We start from the raw sequence: 22314 nt of genomic DNA on the forward strand, positions 1-22314 counted from the left end.
AGGAGCTCTGGTGTCATAATGGGTTATGCATTAGTCTGCTAACCACAAATTCAGCAGTTTGATACCACCAGCTGCTCCATGGGAGAAAAATGGGGCTTTTTACTCCTGTAAAGATTTACAGCCTCAAAAACCCACAAGGGAAGTTCTATTCTGTCTGATTTCAGTCAGTTAGAATTGACTCATTAACAGTAATTGTTTATCTGACCTATTTTATCTAGATAAACGTGTAGACACAATAATAAGCACAAAAACAAGACAAAGCAAAATTACAACAAAACGCAATGACAAAAAAAGAAAAGCTTGTCAATAGTTGCAGATCCATTTGTTTACCTTTAGAAGTGTTTTCTGGTCAAGTCTGATAGGGTGCCACACCCTGGCCTCAAAGTCTGTTTTTGGTATTCCCCAGGGACTTCATTGCTTTGCTCCCATTACTGCTATGTTGCACACCCTTAAAGTTTCGCCCCAGTGTGGTGGGGTCAGATCAGGCACAATTCCTGCACTGTGTCTCCAGTATTGTCTCCTGTAGTGCTATGGGTCAGTGAGGAACAGTGTGTCTCATGGTGGGGCCAGCCCTATTGTCCTCTCTGTGCAGTGGCTGCTCTGAGCGGGAATATTATCCTCTGAGCTTGGTAGGCCAGAATGTGTTCCACTCTCTCTCCTTCCCTCTTAATTGGCTCCTGTGTGCTCTGATCAGATGCACCCCTCTCCCTGAGGTGTAGCTTCAGTACTGTCCTCTTAAGTGCATTCTTCAGAGGCAGGGGTGGGGGAGATGTCCACATAGTCGGGATTGGGGCTGGCCCTGCAGACTTCTGTTGGTTTTCTGCTTCATGCCGTTATGTTACATTCCTGTCTTGGAGCACCTGGTTAAAGTCTGGTCCCTCTCTCCCTTTCCTGTGGAGATATAAACAATAACCTCCCCTTGGGTGGGTTAGTGCCCTGTTCCCCCATACCCATGTCTTCTCTCTCTCTCTCTCTCTCTCTCTCTCTCTCTTTCTTTCCCCCTCCTTTTTAGTTGGCTGCCATATGTATCCATGGATTGAGTCTGGTTCCTGCCATAGTACCTGGACCTCACCCCAAGAATGTATGTATATAGTAGCTGTTCTCCTATGCCCCTTTTGCCTTTTTAAGCTTCCCTAGGCAGACTCATGTTGTACTTGATTTCCTTCGCTTAGCATACTACACATCCCTAAAACGCAGTGATGAACACATGAAGTACATCATCGTATGGGAAGAATTCTAGGATGTACTTCATGTGTTCATCACTGCTTTTTAGGGATGTGTAGTACTCCATTGTATGTATGTACCACAATTTTTTAAACCATTTGTCCATTCCTGGAAATTTGGGTTGTTTCCAAATCCTTCCAATTCTGAACTGTGCCGTGATAAACATTGTAACACAGATGTCTGGCTGTGGTTTGTTTCTTGCCTTTTCTAGGTATATGCCCAGTAGGGGGATTGCTGGGTTGCTTGATTTCCATCTGTTTTAGATATCACCAAATCGATTTACATAATGGCTGTACATACCTACAAGTCCACCAGCAGTAGATTAGAGCTCCTATCTCACTACAGCCCCTCCAACACTTGTTGCTTTATGATTTTTTGAATTGGGCTATCTTTGAAGGTGTTAGGTGGTATCTCATAGTTGTTTGCATTTCTCTTATGACTAATGATCAGGAGCATTTTCTCATATGTTTATTGGCCATTTGGATTTCTGCCCTTGTGAAACGTCTGTTTAGGTCCTTTGCCTACCTCTTCAATGGACAATTAGGGTTTTTTTTCTTTTTGCAAGCTAGCAGAGTACTGTAGATTTTAGTAATAAGGCCTTTGTCTGATGTGTCATTGCTTAAGATGTTTTCCCTGTCTGTGGTCTCTCTTATTACTCTCTTGGTGAATTCTTTCGATGTACACAAGTGCTTTATCTTTAATATATCCCACTCGGCAATTTGTGCCTCCTCTGTGTTTGTGTCCTACCCTATTTCTGATAGCCCATGTATTCCCTGCGCCAAAGATCTCAGGTTGGTCCCCATTCCCTCATTGATGGCTCAAATAGTTTGGGGTTTTACTTCAAGATCTGTGATCCACCTTAAGTTTATTTTATGCATGGAGTGAGGTAAGGGTTTTGCTTCATTTTTCTGCAGGTAGATATCTATTTTTTTCCAGCACGACTTGTTGAAGAGGACATCCACTTCCCACTTGATATTTTGGGGGCCCTCATACAAGATCAGTTGTCTGTATGCTGATGATTTTATTTCTGAGTTTTCAGTTCTTTTCCATTGGTCTGAGTTTCTGTCATTATACTCATACCACACTGTTTTGACCACTCTGGCTGCATAATACATACTAAAGTCAGATAAATCAAACTGTATTAGTCTGGGTACTTTAGAGAAACAAATCCACAGAAACTCATATATAAGAGAGAGTTTTATGTAAAGGTTAAGTGCGCATCAAGAAAATATCCTAACGCAGTGCTGCCCAAACCCACAAGTCCAACATTAATCCATTAACCCATATGTCCAACACCAGTCCACAAAGTCCTCCTCCATCTCACAAAACAGACCCAATGATGCTGACTGCAGGAGGTAAGCCAAGTCAGAGAATGTGTAAACATCTCAGCGCTGGCAGAGGTCTTTACATGGGTGCTCCAGCATCCAGGGCTGCATCGGGGTAGGTCCATGTGACTTCTCCTTGGGGGTGTCTTGCAGGAAGTCAGCCTTGCAAGTTGAAGCAGGGAACTGCTAAGGCAGCTGCATCCTGGTAAGACCATCATAAAACAAGAGATTCGAGAACTAGAAAGGTGAGGCTCACTGAGCCATTTACCCCTCTGGCCTACAATTAATCCCACATGTGTTTATCGGCCAGGTTGGCACAATAAACTAACTAATTCACAAACCCTCCCACTTTGTCCTTCTTCCTGAGAGTTCTCTGCTAATTCTGTGCTTCCTCCCTCTCCATATGAAGCTGATAATCAGTTTTTCCAATTTATTAAAGAAAGATGATGGTATTTGTATCGGGATAGCATTAAACTTATATAGTGCCTTGGACAGAACGGACATCTTTACTATATTTAGTCTTCCAATCCATGAGCATAGTATAATCTTCCATTTTTTGAGGTCGCTCTTGGTTTCTTGTAATGGTGTGCTGTGATTTTCCTCATATAAATCTTTTTTGTTATTTTAGTCAGGTATATTCCTAGATATTTCAATTTGTGCTTGGCTATTGTGAAGGGAACTTCCTTTTGACCCCCTCTTCTATGGTCTTGTCTAATGTGTATAGTAGTCCAATAAACGTCTCTTTGTTGATCTTGTATGCTGCTACTGTGCCATATTTCTCAATCACTTTCAGCATTTCCCTTGTGGAGCTTTTGTGATTTTCCATATATAGCATCATATCATCTGCGAATAATGATAGTTTCTCCTCTTCCTTCCCCAGAAAACTACCTTTGATATACTTTCTTTGCCTGGTCCCATTTTTCAAGCTGGAGGAAAAAACAACAGACTAACAGTCCTCGGGGGACATGGGAAAGGTGGAGACGGGGAAAGGAAGGGGGTGTCAACAAACCCAGGGAGAAGGGAACAACATGTGACCTAAAATCAATAAAGAGGGGGGGCGTAGGATGCCTGGTGGGGCTTGATCAAAGGCAATGTAGCCAAGAGGAATTACTGAAACCTGAATGAAGACCAAACATGATATTAGGACAAGAGGAAAGTAAAAGAAAATAGAGGAAAAAAGTAAGAGGCAAAGGAGGGATAAATATAGTCACATTTTATGTGCATATGTAAATATATTTGTATATAATTATAGTGAAATATATCTATGTATATATACTTAAATGTAAGTATTAAGGCAGCAGACGGACATTGGGACTCTACCCAAGTACTCCCTCAAGGCATGAACACTTTGTTCTAATAACCTGGCATTCTGCGTACTCAATTTGCCAACATTATCCCTAAAGACAAAATGGGTGCATAAGCAAATGTGGTGAACAAAGCTGATGGTGCCCAGATATCCAAAGATATAGCATCTGGGGCCTTAAAGGTTTGAAGATAATAAGCAAGTAGACATCTAGCTGAGAAGCAACAAAGTCTACATGGAAAAAGCAAGCACACCAGCCTGTGTGATCATTAGGTGTCGATGGGATCAGATATCAGGCATCAAAACCCCAGAACAAAATTCATATCTACATGAATGAGGGTGTGTGTGGAGTGGAGACCCAAAGCCCATCTGTAGATAATTGGACATCCCATTACAGAGGGGTCACAAGGAGGAGATGCGCCAGTCAGGGTACAGTATAGCACTGATGAAACATATAACATATAACTTTCCTCTGGTTCTTCAATGCTTCCTCCCCCCTTTCATCTCTTCCTGAAAGATACAAAAATAATTTATCAAAGGTTCATGAGGGAGGAAGGGAGGGAAGGAGAGTGGGGGAGGGAGGGAAAAATAAGGAGCTGACACCAAGGGCTCACTAGAAAATAAATGTCTAGAAAATAATGATGGCAACATAAAAAAAGTGCTTGACACAATAGATGGATGTATGCATTGCAGTAAGAATCCCCAACAGAATGATTTAAAAAAACCAAACAGTGATTGTTGGTTGGTTGATTGGTTTCTGAGACTAAATCTTTATGGGAATAGAAATACCCACCTCTCTTCCTTGGTGAGTTGTAGAAGCTCATGGTTTCCAACTGCTGACCATTTGGTTGACAGCTAATACGTACCAAGGCTCATCAACACTGGGTATTGTAAATTCATGTGCTGATATGATAGCTGAGAAATGGCAACTGATTGGTGTTTTATTTTCACTTGCTTAAACAATAGTTTAACTTATGCCCATGAATGCATTGTATTTCATTTTCTGTGAACTAGTCATGGTATTTGACCATTTTCCTATTGGATTGTTGATCTTTTGCTATTGATTTGCATCACCATTTTTTCTTCAGTTTCACTCAAAGTGGAATGCCACTTTAATAGAACAAAGTATTCTTGCATTGAGGGAGTACTTGAGTGGAGGCCCGATGTCCTTATGCTACCTTAATTCTAAACCTATAAATATAGGCACATAGATATATTTCCCCATCCTCATATATAAATATATTTATATATGTAGATGCCTTTATTTAGACCTCTATAAATACCCTTTGCCTCCTAGTTATTTCCTCTATTTCCTTTTACTTTCCTCTTGTCCCACTCTCATGCTCAGCCTTCATTTGAGTTTCAGTAATTCCTCTAGATTACATTAGCCTTGATCAAGCCCTACCAGGCCTCCTACACCCTCCTCACCACCAATTTTGGATCACTTGTTGTTCCCTTGTCCCTGGGCTTGTTTACACCACTTCTTCCCCACACACATCCCGGAACCGTTGGTCCCATTGTTGTCTACTCCAGATTGTTCATACAGCCTATCTTATTTAGACAGACCCGCATCACCCATTTTTATAGTAAATAAATTAGTTCTTTAAGATGTGTATTGCAATTTTCTTCTTATGTTATTGTTTGTCTTTAAACTCATTTGTAATATCTTTTATACACAGGATTCCTTTTTAAATTTACATATTCCAATTCATTTTACCATTGACAAATAATGACCATACTGCATTATAATTTTCAAAGGCTCATGAATGTTTTCTCATTTGTAGCAAGAAAGGAGTGTCAAGAGTTGACTAAATGATTTCCCTCATGTCTTTTATTTTCATGCCTAGCACGTAAGCAGTAAACATAATTAAATATACAAGCATGTGTTTCCTCTAAAATTCACTCAAGAATTGTACCACTGACATTAAATGTTTGATCAAACATTTTTGAAAAGTACTAAATACAGTACTTGGACCGGTCTCTATCCTTATTATAGTTAATGGTGTACCTCTGAGTTATTGAAATAAATGTTGGATAATGCTATTTTTAATATTAATATAATTTCCAGCAGTTGTTAATTGTGTAAGGTAGCTAATGAAATACCCCCACCACTACCATCGAGTCTATTCTGACTTATAGCAACACTCTAGGACAAAGTAGTACTGCCCTTTTTGGTTTCTGAGACTTGGTGGGACCAGACAGCTTCGTGTTTCGCCTTGCAGAGTGGCTGGTGGGCTCGAACCACTGACTAATCCATTATGCTATCTCCTGAAACAAATGCAAAAAAAAAATGTTGTTTTCATTACAGAAGCTAACCTTAGCTTAGCTTAGGTTTGTTTAGCTGCTTAGCTTAATGCATAATACTGTGTAATTTCACCTCTTTCATTAACAAATGATGCTGAAGAAAATAATGAGATATTAATCTAAAGTTTAGTGAGTTGCCCAAGTGCAGCACAATTAATAAGTGGTGGATTCAGGATTCACACTAAACTTTATAGCAATTAGTCTGTGCTTTCTTTCTTTCCTTTTTTAAAAAAAATAATTTAATTGGGGACTTGTACAGCTCTTATCACAATTTATACATACATACATCGATTGTGTCAAGCACATTTGTGCATATGTTGTCATAATCATTTTCAAAACATTCTATTTCTAGTTGGGCCCTTGGTATCAGCTCCTCATTTTCCCCTCCCTCCTTAATGAACCCTTGATAATTTATAATTTTTTTCATGGTTTACACTGACCATTGTCTCCCTTAACCCACTTTTCTGTTGTCCACCACCCTGGGTGGGGGTTATATGTAGATTATTGATTGGTTCCCCTTTTCTCCCCCCATTCTCCTCTTACTCTCCTGGTATTGCTACTCTCATTAGTGGTCCTGACAAGAATAATCCAGAAACTGAGTTAATATAAGATAAATTTATAGTGAGAATAATTTGTGGGTTCTCATAAGTATTTGTTTATCTTGAAAGATATGCCTCTAATATAAACAATATTGATTATACAACCCAGTGAAGCATTTCTTTTTTAACAACTTCCTGTATTTTGCATGAAACCTCCTTCCTTCCCACACCTCTAGAAAGGTCTCATAATGCCTTTTGCTCAGTTAGAAAAACACGTGAAAACTAAACCTACTGCCATGGAGTTGATGCTAACTCAGACTCTACAGAGCATTTCTGAAGCTGTACATCTTTATGGGGGCAGACGGTCTTATCTTCCTCCCTTGCAATGGCTGATAGATTTGAACCTCTGAACTTGTGGTTAGCAATCCAACACTTACCCAACCACCCAGTAGATACTGCTGTTTGTTAAATTGGCTGTTATTACCACTTGAAATTAGAGATAAGTCTTATTTTAAAGGAAAGTCTGTGGTCAGCTGTTACCTATGAATCCTAACTATGTACATGAAGGCAGATATGTCAGATGCCCACATCAGTAAATTTGCATCATTTACTTTACTGTGAAGATGCTAATTCATTTGATCAGAGAGGAGGTTTCATTGTTAAATATGAAATCCAGTACCTGAACTTAGGGAATTAAAACACATTTTATTTTAAAATTGTTATGTTTTCAGTAAAAGTTTGCCTAGCAATTTAGGTTTCCATTCAATGATTTCTAAATAAATAAGTTGTTGAGTGACATTAGTTACATTCTTCACAATGTTTGAGTAGTCTCATCATTTCTGTTTTGATTGTTTGATTTCCATAAATCTAGTTTTCCTGCTCCCCTTACCATCTCATTTTTGTTTTAAAGTATTTGTTGACCATTTAAGAAGAACAGCACTTTAGGGTGATGTTCATGATTTTTTTTTTTTTAGCCAATTTGACTTCAGGGATTAGTTTGGATTCAAAGTTTGAAGAGCCCCTCAGGGAATTGGCCTCGGTGACTCTTCTAGTCTCAATCAGTCTAGCACATCTGGAAAAGCACAGGTTATATTTTAATAAGCAAAATTAGAATAGTTCGATATGTGAAAGTAGAATTCCACAACCTTCAATGAAAATAACTCATCTCAAAGAAATCATTTGCATAAACTGTAATGACAGGTGACTTTTGTGGAACATTCTCCACATGCTGGATACTGAACTAAGTACCTTGATTGGATGATCTCATTTCATGTGATTTCATAACAGCCTCATAATTCCCCCATTTTACATGTGAGAAAACTAAGTCTGGGAAGCCAGGGAGAACCTAGAACTCAGAATTATGGTTATGCAATATTGACTGTGCAGTCACTCCCACTTGCTAAGTGTTGAAATGATCTGTTAGAACCCACAGACTCAAATCTATCAAAATGAGCACAGTTATTTTCTCCAGTCTGTGGCATGATCTAATTAGAGAAGGTTTCAAGAAGAACTTGTGCTTACAAATCAAGGGATGATCCTCCTGGCTTGGAGCTAGCTTGTGGTGAGAAGGCCAAACGTGCTAAGAAAATCAGGCTCATGGGTAAATAGGGCATCGGTTACAGTGCCCCATCAGGAAAATGGTGAATAAAATTGATAGCAGCTAATAAGCCTTGCACCTTCTGTGGCAAAACCAAAATGAAGAGACACGCTCTGGGGATCTGGCACTGCGGTTCCCCCCTGAGAACAGTAGCTGGTGAGTCCTGGACCCACAAATCCACCTCTGCTGTCACAGTCAAGGTCGCCATCAGAATACTGAAGGAACGGAAAGACCAGTAGAAGCTCCACTATATGAAATGCCTCTGGCCTCTAATAAATGAGTTAATATATGTAAAACAATCAAGAGATATGTGCTTCAATTGCCAGAGGGAAAAGGACCACCCACCTAAGGGGAAAGGCTTTACAGAAAAGTTCCTCAATAATATGGTCTGAAAATTGGTTTGTATTTATCGTACGTAGAGCTTTCATGATGAAATCAGTCCTATCAATTACAGCAATGGAGACCCCTGAGCCCTTTGCCAATAAATTACTGAAATAAGATTTGCACAACATGGGAGTACCATGACATCTGTTCTCTAAATTACCCCTGCTCTAATTGTTGAATCTCATTATGATTGCTAAAAATTATGTTCTTTCACCTGGGATGAGTGTCTGTGAATTTAAACAGCATCACTTTAGAAACGATGAACCTGAATTCATCTTAATTATACTGTTATGCTGTATTTGTAGTTTGAAAAAGGGGTTCTTAGACATGGTTTAAATCAGAGTGTTTATAACTGAGCAGCAGTGAAACTCCCAACTGAATAACTTAAGTCTGTAAGTAATATCACAGCACATGCAACAGGAAGTCCAGAAATAGGATGGGTTTAGTGGATCAACAAGGCCATTAGGAATTTGCGTTCTTTTTGTTTCTTCTCTATGACGCTTCCACGTTTGCCAAAGTGAAGACTTAATTTCTTCTTGAACTTGTAAGATTGACTCCATCCTGTTGTCGGTGTTCTTAGAAATCTTTGAGCCGCTGTGTCCACCCATTTCTCGAGGGACTTCCTCTTCTTTGCTGCCATTCTACTTTACCAAGTTTAATGTCCATTTTCCAGGGGCTGGTCTCTCCTGCCCAAAGAACCTGAAACGGTCTCACCATCTTTGCCTCTAAGGAGCATTGCTGTACTTCTTCCAAGACAGAGTCATTTGTTCTCCTGGTTTTCTTCACCAGCAGGATCATTCAAATGCAGCAGTTCTTCTATGGTCTCCTTTATTCATTATCCAGCTTTCAGATGCACATGAGGCCATAGAAAACACCATGCCTTGCTATTCGGTGTACCTTACCTTCAAAGTTACCTCCTTGCTTGTCAACTCTTTAAAGAGGCCTTGTATAGCAGACTGGCCCAATGCAATGTGCCATTTGATCTCTTGACTGCTGCTTCAATGAGCATTGATTGTGGATCCAAGCAAGAGGAAATTCTTGACAACTTCGAGTTTTGTCTCCATTAATCATGCCTGTGGTTTAGTTGTGAGGATTTTAACTTACATTGAGTTGTAATTCACACTGAAGAGCATGTCCTTGATCTTAGTCAGCAACTGCTTCATGTCCCTCCTCCCTTTCAGCAACCAAGGTTGTGTCATCTGCATATCAAAGGTATAATAAGGCTTCTTTCGAGCCCAAGGTCATGCTCTTCTTCATATAATCCAGCTCCTCTGAGATTTGCTCAGCATACACATTAAGTAAGTATGGTGAAAGGATATAGCCCTAACACACACCTTCCCTGATTTTAAACCACATAATAGTCCCTTGTTCTGTTTGAACTGCTACCTCTGGATTCATGTATAGGTTCCATACCAGCACAATGACATATTCTGGATTTCATCCTAAACTTTCCCCATTGTCATGGAGTCAACTCCTACTCAAGGCAACCACATATATGTCAGAGTAGAACTTTGCTCCAGAGAATTTTCCATTGCTCATTTTCTCAGAAATAAATTGGCAGGCCCTTCTTCTAAGTCACTGCTGGCTAGGTGCTAACAACCGGCCTTTGAATTAGTAACTGAAATGTCATTTAACCATTTAGTAACTCCTAAGCCAACCATAAGCTCACCCTTGTGGTTGCAGGATGAATGCAGGTAGTGATCTGTACCTCATGTGTCTTTTCATGCCTAGCATGTGATATCTATGCTTCCTTTCAGTCTCTCCTAGGACTGAGGATACATCCTGCACAAATGCCCTAGGGTCCCCTGGCATCTCATTGGTCTAAACTGGTTTAAGCCTGCCTGATCTTGAATTAATCGGTGGAGAGAGGAATGACATTTCAATGATTGAATTGTAAACTACCTTTTATGGTGGACTAAGATATCCCTCTCTTGAAAGAAAGAAAATTACAAAGAATAATAACTTAGCAGAAAATACCAATTCCTCTGATCCCTTGCACGCTGGTAACACTAGAAGTGGGAGGGCCTATCCCTCCATCATTGAAGATTTTTGTGAAAAAATAAAAATAGGATAAGCCCTGAGAAAGTACATTTTATGTAAACTTCCCTAAGTAAGTTCTCAGATCTCTCTCATTTGGTTTGAAATTTGCAAAAAGGAAATAGTGTCTTCTCACAACTAGACTCTGTAGTTCATAATCTTTCTCTGTACTCTGTTTGTTAGTCAACAATTCCCCCATGGTTTTCATTTTCATCATCATGGAGCAGTATTCATCTGCTCCGATGAACAGCCAGATTTTATGGTTTTATTGTTAGTTACTATATGATTGCGGGAATTCACAAATACAGTCTCCATTGGAGCCAAGAGGATACATAGATCCTTATAGCAGCACATCTCTAACTTCAATGTGCATATAAGTGGCTATGAGCTCATTAAAGTGGAAATTCTGGTTTAATAGAACCTCAAAAAGATTATTTTGATGTCAGCAAGAACAAACACACTTCCAGAAGGCCATGGTAAGTTGATGACACAACAGAACCTGGGTGGAAAGTCCAAGTAAGCCATCTAGGGATGTTATGTTGTAAAGGCTTAGAGAAGATGAAAGACTGAAATGGAGGGTGTGGTAGTTACATAACTTCATGTCAACTTGATAAATAAAAGTGTAAGGGTGGAGTCTAGCATGTCAATCAGGTCACAGCCTAATGGTGCCTCCTTGTGGGCATAGCCTTCTGAGTTAGTTTATTGTGCCAACCTGGCCAATAAACACATGTGGCGTTAATTGAAGGGTGGAGGGATAAATGGCTCGGTGATCCTCACCTTTTGAGTTCTCGGGTCTCTTGCTTTGTGATGGTTGCATCAGGTTACAGTTGCCTTAGCAGTTCCCTGCTTCAGCTGGCAAGGCTAACTTCCTGCAAGACATCCCTGAGGAGAAGCCACATGGACCTACCTCACAATTAAACCAATCATGATGAATGGAGGATTTCATTTCACTTGGATCCACAATCAATACTCATGGAAGTACCAGTCAAGAAATCAAATGGTGTATTGCAAATCTGCTACAAAGGACCTCTGTATTTCTTGATACATTCCATCTGACTTGATATCTTCAGGTAGTAAATAGATAAATGATTATGTATGCATGCAATAGTTATCACCGAGCATTTCTAAAATGTGCATCAGGTGTTTGTCAGTTAAGAAAATTCTTTGACATGTATCATGCCAACTGATTTTCCCAAGAACCCCATCACTTAGTTAAGACAGAACTTCTCATGTGCCGTTTTTCAGTTGAAACATCAAAGTCTAGAGAGGAGAAAATGATTTAGCAAGGCTGATAAGCGGCAAGCACCAGAGTGTGCACACCTGGCTTGGGATTTCCATAGCATGCTCTTCATACTATGTCTGCCACCTGCTGGGACATGGAATGACTGTTTATGTAAATAAAGTCCTTCGATGTTTTAATTGACCCACATGCATAAAAGGCAATGGACTGCTTTAACAAGAAGGAAAGCAAATGATTCTTATTGTGGGTTAATATTAGTACAGTGTTCAGAACAATGGAAGAATTTATCCCTATGTCTAAATTTGTTTGGGTAAAGTCCTGGGCAAAGACTTTCAAGATGAGTATCAATAAAAGAGGAAACAGGCAAGAGTTGTTAACATTATGATGCCTGGAAATCATGTTCAATGAGGAATTGTGAAAGAAATCAAGCAGGTTTCAGTGGGAAAAGAGAAATCTCTGGGGAAGTAATGTGCTGCCTTTAACTTTTTGAAGGATCGCCAAGTGGAAGAGGAATTGAAAACACTAGGACCAGACTTGAAGTGAAGAAGTAATACAGTGATGCCAGTTCACAGCTTGGAATATAGAGCTTCTAAAATATAGAGCTGTCAAGAAAAGAAGCGGGGGAAGGAATAGACTGCCTCTGAGGAATTCAAGCAGAAACTGGATGAATGGTTTTCAGCAACGCTGAAAAGGAAATGCTTATTTGGGAAGAGGCACTTGAACTCGACCAGAGAAATGGAATAATATCTCTGCCTGTCATTCCCCCTAATGCTACCATGGAGTCTCTGGGAGGTATAAACAGCGAAGTGCTCAACTACTAAGTGAAAGGTTGTTGATTTGAAGCCACCCAGAGCTGACTAAGACAAGCCTGACTATCTACTTCGGAAAGGTCACTGTCTTAGTTTCGTTACGCTGCTGTTACGGTTCAGAGGCTAGAAGTTGGAATTCCAATGAAAGGCCCTCATCTATTTCAGCTGGCCATCCGTGGAGTTCCTGTCCTTGCATTTGCCTCTGCCTCTGTGGATATCAGACGGTGTCTTTCTTCCTGTTTGTGCTCCCTTATGTCTCCGTCTATGCTGTTCCTTATAACATTAGATTTAGGACACCCCTTATACAGATATGGCCTCATTACAATAACAAAGATAACCTTATTTCTAAATGGGATTAACTCCATCGATAAAGGGGTTAAGATTCCAACATGTGTTTGAGGCGGGACATAACTTGTGATAGTTTTTTACTGTGCCTACGTGGCTCCCTTAGGAACATGTGGACGGAGTTTAGCCTGTCAATCAGGTCACAGCTTGACCAAATTAAATGGCCTGCTGGATGTGAGGCATTCTCTCTCTGCTTTCACCTTCCTGTTGACAAGCCACATGGAGCCAGGCTAAGACCTGTGAGAGCCCTGGAGATGCTTCCACCATTACTGGACTGTGATCTTCTTGCATTTTCATCATTGCATGACCTGTGTGAGTCTGAAGAGGGATTTATGGACCAGTATTGGACTTATGGACTTGATCTGGACTGGGCAGGGATGTTTTCTTAATATACAATTACTCATTAACATAAAACTCTATTTTTTTTCCTCTTTAGATTTTTTCTCTTTTTTTACATTTTATTAGGGGCTCATACAACTCTTATCACAATCCACACATATACATACATCAATTGTATAAAGCACATCCGTACACTCTTTGCCCTAATCACTCTCAAAGCATTTGCTCTCCACTTAAACCCTCCGCATCAGGTCCTCTTTTTCTTTTTCCCCTCCCTCCCCGCTCCCCCCTCCTTCATGAGCCCTTGATAATCCACAGATTGTTATTTTGTCATATCTTGCCCTATCCGGAGTCTCCCTTCCCTCCCTTCTCTGCCGTCCATCTCCCAGGGAGGAGGTCACATGTGGATCCTTGTAATCAGTTCCCCCTTTCCAACCCACTCACCCTCCACTCTCCCAGCATTGCCCCTCACACCCCTGGTCCTGAAGGTATCGTCCACCCTGGATTCCCTGTGCCTCCAGCTGCCATATGCACAAGTGTACAAACTCTGCCCTATCCAGTTCTGCTAGGTAGAATTCAGATCATGGTAGTTGGGGGGAGGAAGCATCCAGGATCTGGGGGAAAGCTGTGTTCTTCATCGGTACTACATCGCACCCTGACTGACCCATCTCGTCTCCTAAACCCTTCTATGAAGGGATCTCCAGTGGCCGACAAATGGGCCTTGAGCCTCCACTCTGCACTTCCCCCTTCATTCACTATGGTATATATATACACACACACACACACACACACATATGTATACACACACACACACACATATATATATATATATATACACATATTCTTTTTTTTTGCATGATGCCTTATACCTGGTCCCTTGGGACCTCGTGATCGCACAGGCTGGTATGCTTCTTCCATGTGGGCTTTGTTGCTTCTGAGCTAGATGGCCGCTTGTTTATTTTCAAGCCTTTAAGACCACAGTCACTATCTCTTTTGATAGGCGGGCACCATCAGCTTTATTCACCACATTTACTTGTTCACCCACTTTGGCTTCAGCAGTTGTGTCGGGAGAGTGAGCATCATAGAGTGCAAATTTAATAAAAGAAAGTATTCATGCATTGAGGGAGTGCTTGAGTAGAGGCCCAAGGTCCTTCTGCCACCTTAATACTAAACCTATAAATATAGACACATAGATCTATTTCCCCATCCTCATATATATATTTGCATGTACATGTCTTTGTCTAGACTTCCATAAATGTCCCTTGACTCCTAGCTCTTTCCTCCACCTCCCTTGACTTTCCTCCTGGGGTCTTAAAGGCTTGAAGGTGAACAAGCAGCCATCTAGCTCAGAAACAATAAAGCCCACATGGAAGAAGCACACCAGCCGGTGCGATCATGAGGTGCCAACGGGACCAGGTAGAAGGCATCATGCAAAAAAGAATATATATATATATATATATGTGTGTGTGTGTGTGTGTGTGTGAATACCATAGTGAATGAAGGGGGAAGTGCAGAGTGGAGACCCAAGACCCAAGTGTCAGCCACTGGAGATCCCCTCATAGAGGGATTTAGGAGACAAGATGGGTCAGTCAGGGTGCGATGTAGTACCGATGAAGAACACAGCTTTTTCCCAGATCCTGGATGCTTCCTCCCCCCAACTACCATGATCTGAATTCTACCTAGCAGGACTGGATAGGGCAGAGTTTGTACACTTGTGCATATGGCAGCTGGAGGCACAGGGAATCCAGGGTGGACGATACCTTCAGGACCAGGGGTGTGAGGGGCGATGCTGGGAGAGTGGAGGGTGAGTGGGTTGGAAAGGGGGAACTGATTACAAGGATCCACATGTGACCTCCTCCCTGGGAGATGGACGGCAGAGAAGGGGGGGAAGGGAGACTCCGGATAGGGCAAGATATGACAAACTAAAAATCTATAAATTATCAAGGGCTCATGAAGGAGGGGGGAGTGGGGAGGGAGGGGGGGAAAAAGAGGACCTGATGCGGAGGGTTTAAGTAGAGAGCAAATGCTTTGAAAATGATTAGGGCAAAAAATGTACAGATGTGCTTTATACAATGGATGTATGTATATGTATGGATAGTGATAAGAGTTGTATGAGCCCTTAATAAAATGTTTTAAAAAAATAAATTAAAAGAAGGAAAAATGTCACTAGACATTGCAAATATTCCTGCAAAACACCTTCATCCCTGGTGGAAAACCTCCCTCTCTTTTGCCTTTCCTGATATTGATTTTAGGTCCTGCCAGGCACAGTCCTGGACCTAATGACAGAAAGATCTTCTATCTTCTGAAACATGTAGGCACATTATACTAAACAAAAGATTTCATAACAAATTAGACATTAACAAGATATATGCATAAACAAAAGACTTCAAGTCTTGGCAAAACAAAATAACCTGCAAGTATGTGTATATAAATTGAAATAAATATGAAGTCAGTATACTATGTCATCTTCTATTTGAGCATGTGAATGTGGATATTTTCAGTTATAATAAGCTTGGAAAGAAGAAGTCTGCTTTTTCCCCCAGGGCTTATTTTTTTTCTGTGAACATTATCTAAATAATCATGTGTACAATTTACATGAAAACCTCTATTCTACTTTAATCTATTCTAATTTTATATTTAAAAAACAATCATAGCGTTTTTGTCTAGTGGACTAAAATAGGTTCTTTTAGGTTTTGCCATGAACCTGAAAATTAACAGAAAGTAATTATGACTGAAACAACAATTTTCATTTAATTATAAGAACTTTTTATAATCTCCAGTCCCCCCTTCCCTCCCCCCAGTTTTTCCCTTTTAAATGCCCATCGCATCACTTAGGTTAACGTTATTAAATTGTTCTGATGACCCAGGGCATCTGCAATTACATCTGCAATTACAATTTTGTCTCTCTGTCCTTTTAAAAAAAACATTTGAGTAGCACTAAAGTACCTAGATTGAGGCTTCAACGATAAACAATCTTTTCTTTACTGAACACTCTTAATATTTTATGTTCATAAGCTGTGCCAAGATAGGCCATGGCCAAGGTCATTACATGTAGCACTCATGAACTTTGTTGTCATTGCTATAGAACACAAGGAGCCCAGGGGGGCACAGAGGAGAAAGATGAGGCAGAAGGCTCCTAAAGATTGTTGTTCGTGTTGTTGTTGATCAGTGCCATCAGGTTGGTGCGACTCATAGCAATCCTAGGTCCAATGGAAAAAACACTGCCCAGTTCTGTGCCAGCCTCACCATTGTTTCTGTGCTTGAGCCCATTGTTGCAGCCACTGTGTTAATCCATCTCATTGAGCGTCTCTCTCTTTTTTGTTGACCCTTTATTATACCAAGCATATCTTTTCCAGGCACTGGTCTCTCCAGATAACATGTTCTAAGGATATGAAATAAAGTTTTGCCATATTACAACCCAGGAAACCCTTTTGGGGCAAGTCTACTCTCTATGTGTTAGGCAGGGTTCTCTAGAGATATGAGACCAGGACACTTATGATTATATATATATGTATGTATATATATATATATATGTATGTATATATGTATACACACACACACACGAGGGCAGGCTTATACAGAGAAAATTAATGTAACAGCTAATTAGTTCACACAGCAGTACAGAGGGTTCAGTTCAACTCACTTTTGTGGAGCAGTTAACATACTGGAAGTCCTTCAACTCAAGCGGGCTGCTGGGTTCAAGGTCAAGAAAGCAGACAACAGAGTACTCCCTGGGGCAAGGCAAGCAGAATCTGCCCACAGGCAGAAGGGTGGGTCACCAACAGTCAGTAGCTAGTGAGTTTAGTGAAGCAGGTGCGGATGGTATGTTGAACTCAGGCAATGCAAGGTGACAGAATCCACCAGCCTCAAGCTCTGGCGATGTATGCACCAGCAGCGTGACAAAGCAGGTCTCAAAGGAGCCTCAAGCTCTAGAGACATGTTCCACACTCTGGTCTGGTCCACAAGTGGTGTAGTTCACAGGTTGAGGCTGAGAACTGAGCTACCAGCAGCAGCTCGAATACTCCAGCCCACTCCGATCATCAGAGAGCAAGAGAGAAAGTCTCGGGTCTTGCAGAGCCATTTATCACTTTGTCCTCCAATCAAATTGCAACCTGATTAACCCCACATGCTCCTATTGGTCAGGTTGGCACAATAGACCTAACTATCACACTGTCCTATAGGGTTTCTATGAGTAGGAATCAATTGGATGACAGTGGATTTTGGGTTAAGTCATTGAATACAAGCTGATTGGTTAGTATTTAGATACTAACCGAAAGGTTGGAGATGCAGATTTCACTCAGAGGCACCTCAGAACAAAGGCCTGGCCATGTCCTTCTGAAAAATTTGCCATGGAAATGCTATGGAGCCGGCTTCTATTCTAACACACATTGGAGGTGGTGTTGACTCCTAGGCAACTGAAACCAGAAGTGGTATTGAACACAAAGTTATGAATGAAACCTGAAGGGTAAGGAGGCTGACACATCCCTGGCTCAAGTTGCAATCAAATAATAGAGAGGTCTACACAGTGAAAAATAACTGTAAGGAGATATGCAGTCCACAGAATAATCAACTGAGATTCAAAGGGTAGTATTTGCTCAGGGACACAGCTGAGAATATGCAAAAGGGTAGGAAAGAAGGAGAAATGGAAAAGGAGAACCAAGGAGGCAGTGGAATATATGGCATGTTCAATGGAAAACGGATTTGCTCTGTACACTTTCACCCACTTCACGATAAAGTTTTTTTTTCCCCAGTAACATTCCCCTTTGATAGCCTGGTGGACTGCCAGTGACAGAGGGTAGGGTTTGGGGGCCCCAGCTACACAGGCCCCTTGCCTACCCACCCCAGTGCCCATAGTGGGGGTTAGGGAGCACCCAGCGTGGAGCTAGATAAGCCCATTCATTTCCCATCACTGAGTAGGTTGGGGGAGGCAGCACCAACCTTAATCACATGGCGGTTAAAAAAAATGAGGGGCGCGTGGCAGGGAGAGGAGGCAAAGCCAGGGAGGGGGATAACCCTCCACCGGCCACCCCACGTCCCCCACCTGTGGCCTCCAATAAATATCTGCAGGGAACACAGGCGCTGGTGGCCCTGGCGGGGTTGGGATGGGCGCCAACCCTATTTCAGGCAGCGCTCAAGGTAGGTGGATCTGACGCAGCCTCCCCGCATGGAGCGCTGCACACTCTGCACAGACAGCCATTGGTGGTTCTTCAGGACCTCGGAAGTCTCCCTGTTCAGGGGTGGGGGTCTTCGGGGTCGGGCTCCAAGAAAAGGTCCTGGAGACCATCAATGATTGAGTTTATCAAAAGGACCGGCTTCCAGTCCTCTCTGAACATGTTGAGGTAGACTTTGTCCTCGAGATCGAGGTTGGGATGATAAACCATTGTTTCACGCTTCACCTTGGGGTGGGGGTGGGGGGTCTTGTGGGTAATCCCGACCCACCTTAAAGCCGAATACAAACTTCCCACTTTTGTAAAAGCCCTCATCAGGACAGAGGACCAGCTTGAAGTTGAGGAGGTCGGCAGAGTTTGAGAAGTTGTAATCACAGGTTTTGGGCAGGTTCAGCTCGTTTATGTTCTTGTGGATCCGCAGCTGCACGGCCGACGCCTTCTTGCTGCTGCCCTTGGTGCCGCCCGCTGACTCTCCGCCTTCCTCTGCTGCTTCAGTGAGAACAGCTTGATCATCCTGCCTCCTCTGATGCCGCTGCCGGACCGGACCGGACCCCTGGCAGCCAGGCCTCCACGCTGCTCCACGCCCACCGCACGGCCCACCTCCAATAACGTTCTTTTTAAGCCCTTAGAGACAATGAAAATATAATCTATATACTATTTCAAGTAGCTTACATGTAAAAGGCAGGTAGGAAAAAAGATTGTGATGCTTTAGTGGAGGAGGAAATCTCTTTCAGCATGTGTGGTAGTTAAATAATCTGTTGTCAATTTGAGACTTAGAAGTGGAGGGGTGGAGTCTAGCCTGTCACTCAGGTCCACAGCTTGAAGAGCTCATTTGGAGGTGCAAAGGAGATAAATATCTTGCTGGAGGTGGGACACAGGCTCACTCCCTGCAGGACAATGCAGCTGACAAGACACATGGAGCTATGCTGGTGTCCTGAGTTGGAGGAGCCATAAGTGGAGTCCCCTGCTGCAGCTGACAACCCACTGGATCCACAGACTTCCCACCCACTGGCCTGTGATCTTCCTGCATGTGATGTCATTGCATGTGTTTCCTGAGTCTGAAGAGGACTTTATAGACTGGTATCGGACATATGGGCTAATATCACACTTATGGCTTTGGACAGGACTGGATTGGGATGTTTTCTCTTTATATAAAACTCTTTCTTATACCTATATGAGTGTCTACGAATTTTTTTCTCTAGTCGATCCAGACTAACATGGCATGAGAGAGCTAGGATGAATGGGGGAAGCAGACTGGTTGTGGCCGAGGAAAGCACAGGCTAGAACTGAAGAGTTGCTTTGGCGAAATGGAGAGGTTGGTTTGATGGGCAAAATGGAGAATCACTGAATAGAGAGGTGGAGTTGGGGGAACGAAGGGCCATGATCAGAGTCATTTGTTTGTTTTAATTTAAGTGAAATCTGCATTAAATAGCATTATCCATTTTAATATAACACTTTCCTAATGTGCACCCATCACTTTGATCAAGGTCCAAATTTTCAGCTCCCCAAAAGGAAGCCCCAAATTAGTGTTCAATACCTATTCTTCCCTTTGATCAAGTTCCAAGAAACTACTGATTTGTTTTCTTTCTCTCTGGGTTTACCTCTTCTGGATATTTCATATGCAAGTAATAATGAAATATATTTTATGTGTTTTGTTCTTTCATTTAATGGGGTTTCAAGGTTGATTTCTTTTTATGGTGCAATAATATTCCATTATATGAATTGAGCACATTCTGTTTATCCAGTCTTCTGTTGATGGACACTTGGGTTATGTCCCCATTTGGGCTGTTATGAATAGTGTTGCAATGAACTTTGGTGCCAAGCATCTGTTTCAAGTCTTTTGGGTATGGTTGTAAGAGTAGTAATTGCATGGTCATATGGTACTTCTGTGGTTAACTTTGTGAGAAACCACCAAACACTTTTCCACAGTGGCTGCAACTATTTTATATTCCCACCAGCAGAGGAGAAGGGTCAGATTTGAGTGTTAGAATAATCATATGGCCTCATTGACAGCATGAAATATTCAGTCAAAGAGGAAGAAAAAAGGATGAGAGATATGTGGAAGGAGTTTTGGAATCAAATCAATGGACACAAGTGATCGCTGGAGAGGGAACGGAAAGGGCTGGGACTGATGTCCACCCCTCTAACCAGCCCTCCCTGATTGCCCTCACCTGTGGGGTGGCAGCCCTCCCTCCATTGCACTGCCCAAAAACTCACCTATGTTTCCACTCTCAGTCCTCATGCATTCAGTTTCAGCCATAGATTCGGAGTGGGGTGCAAGGGCAGAGGCACCGAACAGGAGTCAGAAGCCCTGATTTAATATTGCAACTTGGCTGTTCATTAGCTCTGACATTTTAGGCAAATTGCTTAACATTTTTACTGTATTTATGTTCCTATATTTATAACGTGGGAGATTTTACCTTATGTCATAAGATTGGTTAGGGGCTCAAGTATGATCCTGATATAAAATATTTCAAAAGTTTGCTCGACCTTTTCCATGTCTATTTCTTATTCTCACACATGTGTGTGCTTGCATACACACATGTGCGTGTACACAGACATTCACACAGAGACATTACATGGAGGGGAACAGATTGAAATAAAAGGCACCGGATGTGAACTGAGAGTCCATGTCTTAACTTTGTACCTAACTATAGCTATGCCTCTGAGCAAGTCAGTGTCCTTTTATGCCTTAAATAAATAATAATAGCTAATATTCCTGAGTAAAATGAAAGCCAAACTTTTGGTCTTCGTTAATTTAATCCACACAGCAACCCTATGAGGTAAATACTGTTATTGTACTTTCCATCTTATACATGAGAAACCTGAGACAAAGAGAAAGCAAGTAACATACTCAAGGCTACACAGTTAATAAGGGGTGGAGTTGGGATTTGAATCCAGGCAGCCTGCTTCAAGACCTCACATCCTTACCACTGGGGCTCCCTTCCAGCTCTAAGGGTCTGATTCCATGTTTGCACCTGGTAGAATTATTTGCACATAGGTATTTACCTAGCATTTGCTTCTCTGTTTTTTCATTTTCAGTTCATTTTGATAATTTGTCAGCATTTAGATGGTCTCCTTAAGGTCTCTGGACTCATCTCCTCATCAGTATTTCAGGGATAGGCCCATTCTACTAAGACATGCTCTGAGTCATCTGTCCCTATCTCAAATTACCTGATGCTTGGTGACTTCAGTACTTTCTCAAGGGAGCCTCGTGCCTCATTTCATATCCCAGTACATCTTTGAATGAAATTCATTTCTAAATTCACCCTCTCAATTTCTTTTATCTCTTGTTTGTGGTCTTTCCTATGCATCCTTGAATATAATCACATGTGACCTTCCATCCTGTTAATTCACAGCGCCGCTCAACCCCTGATTAAATATCTAAAGATAAATAGGAAATGCAAACTTGGTTTTAATGAATATTTCATTCAATGAATATTTTTTCATGCTCCCTCACACACATAAAATACAGTGTGTTCTTGGTCCTTTCCAAGCTCTTTACAAACAACATCTTGAGACACACACGACCTACCTTTTAAATTCTTTCGTTTTCATCAAGTACCCATGAAAGCACCTCTGAAACTCAGCAAACACCTGTGACATGCTGGAAGCCACAGAATAGTATAGCCCAAAGTCCTCCTCTTAGATGGGCATGGCCTTCTGAACCTATTTATAAACAGCTTTTCGTCTACTTGAG

At 41.6% G+C, this 22314-nt stretch overlaps 1 pseudogene; it reads right to left on the reverse strand.

The window, feature by feature from the left end:
* Positions 1–18561: 18561 nt before the first annotated feature.
* LOC142435020 (NEDD8-conjugating enzyme Ubc12-like) lies at positions 18562–19127 on the reverse strand (annotated as a pseudogene).
* Between the last annotated feature and the right edge of the window lie 3187 nt (positions 19128–22314).

Source organism: Tenrec ecaudatus, chromosome X (genome assembly GCF_050624435.1).
Source record: "Tenrec ecaudatus isolate mTenEca1 chromosome X, mTenEca1.hap1, whole genome shotgun sequence".
Lineage (NCBI taxonomy): Eukaryota > Metazoa > Chordata > Mammalia > Afrosoricida > Tenrecidae > Tenrec > Tenrec ecaudatus.